Source organism: Budorcas taxicolor, chromosome 23 (genome assembly GCF_023091745.1).
Source record: "Budorcas taxicolor isolate Tak-1 chromosome 23, Takin1.1, whole genome shotgun sequence".
Lineage (NCBI taxonomy): Eukaryota > Metazoa > Chordata > Mammalia > Artiodactyla > Bovidae > Budorcas > Budorcas taxicolor.
In genome coordinates, this window is record NC_068932.1 from 12,190,727 (window position 1) to 12,196,726 (window position 6,000).

The following is a 6,000-nucleotide window of genomic DNA, read 5'->3' on the forward strand; positions in this document are numbered from 1 at the left end:
AAAAATGGTTGTCTGATGAGGCCTTACAAACAGCTATGAAAAGAAGAGAAGCAAAAAGGCAAAGGAGAAAAGGAAAGATGTACCCATTTGAATGCAGAATTCCAAAGGAGAGATAAGAAAACCTTCTTCAGTGATCAATGCAAGGAAATGGAGGAAAACAATACAATGGGAAAGACTAGAGATCTTTTCGAGAAAATTAGAGATACCAAGGGAACATTTCATGCAAACATGGGCTCAATAAAGGACAGAAATGGTATGGGCCTAACAGAATCAGAAGATATTAAGAAGAGGTGGCAAGAATACACAGAAGAACTGTACAAAAGAGATCTTCATGATCCAGATAACCATGACAGTGTGATCACTCACCTAGAGCCAGACATCCTGGAAAGTGAGGTCAAGTGGGCCTTAGGAAGCATCACTATGGACAAAGCTAGTGGAGGTGATGGAATTACAGTTGAGCTATTTCAAATCCTAAAAGATGATGCTGTGAAAGTGCTGCACTCAATATGCCAGCAAATTTGGAAAACTCAGCAGTGGCCACAGGACTGGAAAAGGTCAGTTTTCATTCCAATTCCAAAGAAAGGCAATGCCAAAGAATGCTCAAACTACCGCACAATTGCACTCATCTCACACGCTAGCAAAGTAATGCCCCAAATTCTCCAAGCCAGGCTTCAACAGTACATGAACCATGAACTTCCAGGTGTTCAGTCTGATTTAGAAAAGGCAGAGGAACCAGAGGTCAAATTGCCAATATCTGCTGAATCATTGAAAAAGCAAGAGAATTCCAGTCAAACATTTACTTCTGCTTTATTGACTATGTCAAAGCCTTTGCCTGTATGGATCACAACAAACTATGGAAAATTCTGAAAGAGATGAGAACACCAGACCACCTTACCTGCCTCCTGAGAAATTTGTTTGCAGGTCAAGAAGCAACAGTTAGAACTGGACATGGAACAGACTTGTTCCCAGTTGGGAAAGGAGAAGGTCAAGGCTGTATATTGTCACCCTACTTAGTAAACTTATATGCAGAGTACATCATGAGAAATGCCTGACTGGATGAAGCACAAGATGGAATCAAGATTTCTGGGAGAAATGTCAATAACTTCAGAGATGCAGATGACACCACCTTTATGGCAGAAAGTGAAAAAGAACTAAAGAGCTTCTTGATGAAAGTGAAAGAGGAGAGTGAAAAAGTTGGCTTAAAACTCAACTAAGAAAACTAAGATCATGGCATCCTGTCCTATCACTTCATGACAAATAGATGGGGAAACAGTGGAAACAGTGACAGACTTTATTTTGGTGGGCTCCAAAATCACTGCAGATGGTGACTGCAGCCATGAAATTAAAAGATGCTTGTTCCTTGGAAGAAAAGTTATGACCAACCTAGGCAGCATATTAAAAAGCATAGACATTACATTACCATCAAAGGTCTGTATAGTGAAAGCTATGGTTTTTCCAGTAGTCATGTATGGATGTGAGAGTTGGATCATAAGGAAAGCTGAGCACTGAAGAACTGATGCTTTTGAACTGTAGTGTTGGAGAAGAGTCTTGAGAGTCCCTTGGACAGCAAAGAGATCAAACCAGTCAATCCTAAAGGAAATTATTCCTCAATACTCATTGGAAGGACTAATGCTGTATCTCCAATACTTTGGCCACCTGATGGGAAGAACTGGCTCACTGGAAAAGACCCTGATGCTGGGAAAGATTGAAGGCAGGAGGAGAAGGGGATAATAGAGGATCAGATGGTTGAATGGCACCACCAACATTATGGACATGAGTTTGAGCAAGGTCTGGGGATTGGTCACAGACAGGGAAGTGTTGAGTGCTGCAGTCCATGGGGTTGCAAAGATTCAGACACGACTGAGTGACTGAATTGAAAGAAAGATCTGTGTTGAACTCCTGCCCTATGGGAACTGTAAGATCTTAAATTTATTTAAGCAACTAAGTCTGTTGTAATTTGTCACAACAGCAATGGAAAAATAAAACACCCAATATATTTTCTGTCCATTATTCCCATTTCATCACAGAGTATAAGGGGCTGATTTCTCGACAATAATCAACAAAATAATCAACAAAAATTTAACTTTTTTTTAACAAAAGGAAGTTTAGGTGAAGTAGGAAGAACAGGTGAAGTTGTTTGTAGCTGAAGGTATGACTCAACCAAAAATGGGACCTTGAAGAAGCTCTCAACTTTTCTGAGGTTTAATATTATCAGATACTGGGAATAAGAAGCCTTGCTTATTTTATAGAATAGTTGAAAATATCAAGTTTCAAAAAGGATATGAAAATACTTTGTATATATTATACTCTATAAAGAACCATACTGGTCATTACTTTTTTCTTCAAGAAAATAAATGTATTTCCACTCTAATTTGTTCAGCTTACAGCAGGAATGTTATCCCCCAACATTCATTCTTTCCTTCTGGTTTTATACAAGACTCTTCCAACTTTTAGTTGGGAATATGGCAATCAAGCCACACACTCCAGCTTCCTTTGTTGTCAGGCTTGGTCATGTGACTGCATTCTAACCCAGGGGACAGTGATAAATGAAGTATGCAAACTTCAGATGATTCCCTTAAAAGGAGGACATTGCCCTCTGCTTCTACCTGTCCTGTTCCCATAGGCTGGAACTGCTGTGGCAGCACAAAGTAAATGAGAGCACCATAGCACTCATAAATGAGAGCACCATGCCAGGTCAGGGTGGTCAACAATGCACCCATTCATTCACGTGTCATCATGGCTACAGTGGAGTAGAGAAACTACAACAAAAAACCACATGATCTTCAAAGCCTAAGGTATTTACCATCAGCCCTTTACAGATAAAGCTAACTGGCCCCTGCCCTAAGTAATAGGAAATAAACAAAATAGATGAAATCTAGGTCCACAGGCAACATCCTAAAGCAGATATACTCTTCCCCTCTGACAACCTACCAGCCTGGATTTTTATGTGAACCAGAAATCAATTTTCTGTTGTTTAATACATGACTTTATCAATTACAGTGGGCATGGTGAACTAGAAATAGTAATAGTAATAATGATGATGAAAACAGTTAACACTTATATGGTTTGTGCCTCCTACACAAACCATATATGTGCTTACTACATTCTAAGACTCTTCTAGGTATGTATGTGTAATGTATCCACACACACATTTCAAGATCATGGTAATTCTATGAATTACCATTTTTTTATTCCCACTTGACAGATGAGGAAACTGAGGCCCAGTAGTTAGGTAACTTTTCCAAGGTCATACCAAAAAAGTGATGAAAGCAGAATTGAGACCCTAATCTATTCAGCACTAGCATCTCTGCTCTTACACATCTATTTGATTCCCTTTTGGTAAATCACAACTGTTTCACTTTGACTGTGAACAAATCTTAGGATCAATCATCCTCAAATTCTGTTTTTTGTTTTTTTAAAAACAGGAGACTTATTAGTAACAATAGCTTAACCCCCAAATGACATGTGCTGGGTTAGTATTGGGAATATCAATAGCAATTTGTTTCACAAGGGCTTCCTCTGTGGCTCAGCAGGTAAAGAATCTGCCTGCAATGCAGGAGACCTGGGTTCAATCCCTGGGTTGGGAAGACCCCCTGGAGAAGGGAAAGGCTACTCATTTTAGTATCCTGGCCTGGAGAATTCCATGGACTATACAGTCCATGGGGTCACAAAGAGTTGGACACGACTGAGCGACTTTCACTTCACTTTTCTTTAAATAAAATGTATTTTGTATTGTATACCTCTTTAGACTGAGAAGAAGTTGAAATATTATACAAATCTTCTTATTTGAATTAGGGTAATCTATTTGGAAATAAAGATGGTAAAAGTTTAAAGTGATAAAATGAAGCCTGAGAATTCATGATTTAAAAAAGAGAGTGGGAAAGGTTACATTAAGGAATGCAGAATCTGAAATTATTGTGTGCTTACTAAGTACTTGAAAGGGAAGAGGATACTTAAAGTCCTAACTACCTACAAGATGTTTTTAAAATTTGAAACAGATTCACGAAAATTGAACCAGTTGCTTAAAGTCACAGAAATCAGTGAAACTCAGATCGTTTTTTACCCCAAGCCAAGATTCTTCATGCTACAAAATCTTTAAGAGAACAAACCAATCAACAAACAAAAACACACCTTAGTCATTTGAGGCAAGAAAAAGTTTAAGAATGAGATAGATTCTTATTTACAGCTTCCATGAATAATAAAGCAGGCACTTCAGAAGACCATAATACACAAGACTGAACCAAGGCTGATCAAATGTCTACAAGAAAACAGAAAAAAAAAAAAAAAAGGAAAGAAAAATTGACCAATACTGATGGCATGGAAGAAATCAAAATTAAAAGCTAAAAGTCAGAGCCCCATGATGAGTACCAGATCATGAAAAAGAAAAGTTACATCTGTGAGGAAACTGTTGAGCCTTAAAGAAACTTACTCTCTCAACTGGTATATCTATTTTCACTGTCAAGGAGGAGATTAGTTGCTAATAAGCTCTTTATTATTGATTTCTTTAAGCCTTGAAGTTCCCTTAGAGATGGAGACTATGATAGGATGAGCTTCATTACAATTGTGAGGTTAAATGCAAGATACTGTGGTTGCCTCAGTCAACTAAAAAGAAATGGACTGTAGAATTAACTCATTATATATTATATCATTCCATAGTTCCATACTGCCTAGAATGAATCAGTAAGGAGAAAATAAAGCATTATTATCCTTCAAAAATCAATCTGAACCAAAGACTCTCCAAGCCTTTTGGAGATCATCTATTCATTTTATAGACGAGAAATCAAAATTTCCAGGGAAGACTTAGGTGATGTGATTTCTTGGCCTTCAAGCATGAAATGAAGGTTTCCAAGCCTATTTTAAAACTCAGCATGGTTGTATGCTATCTGGAGCTGATTTTGTTTGAGCCATGGATCAGCATTCTGGGATGTTCAGGAGGAAATATTTGTGCATATAATGCATACAGAAGTGAAATTCCCCATAAGTGAACAGACTGTTACCTGCTTGGTGTGGTCAAAGAATAGGAATTTGTGTAGAGCAACGTGGGACAAAAAGTGGCAAAATGTGGCTGGAAAAATAAGCTATGTCCCGGTCACCAGGTGTTTTATAGACTACAACTGGGAAGTTGGATTGTTTTTCTAAGTGCCATTCTGGTCATTGGAGGAATTTTGATAGGAACATGATGTAGTTAATTTCAATCATTCATCTACTCATTCATTTTGTAAGCAAGCATAGTTTCAGGCTCTTAGGAAGCAATGAGATACATTCCTAGCCCAGGAAAACCTCAAAGCCTATTGGAGGAGACAAAGCTATAAAATGTAATACAAAGTAGCAATAAAGCTTGGAGAGGCAGGGAAAAGCCTACAGAGAACAGAATGGTTAAATGCATCCTTCGATCAACAAAGTCTAGTTTTCAAAATTATTCTTCATGAGACCAGACCTCCAGCGTAGTAGAGTTATGTTCCACTCAGATTCTGACAGTAGCAGCTGCCTCCAGCTGTATACTGAGAATAATTGTACAGCATTGTGGAAACTCAGTAGGACAGAATTTTGTGATGTATGAGGATCTCTAGAACAGAATGATGGCACATTTCTACTTTTAGAAAACAGCCTATGGAAGGAAAACACAAGAAAGAAAGAGATCTTCTAGCTAGAAGGGCTCCATAGAGCATTTCAGAGCTTCATAAACTACTTTGAAATTTCACCTATTATCATTTGGGAAGTATACAATGGACATAGTTTTTATCTTCTAGAAAAATTACATCATAGCAGCACCTCAACTCAGCTTCTGAATGAAGAAATATCTTCTATCACTGCTATTCTTTCTTGCTACTCTCAAGTATTAATTTCTTCTTTTAGTTCAAAGTTCTCAAGGAGGAATTTCATAAACTAGTGATGAAAAAAATTTGTTTTTCTTATAGAGTTTTTGTAAGGATTAAACAGGAAAACATTCTTCCTGTATTTGTGGTAGGTGGGGTGATGGCATTCTAGGAATTTTGGAGA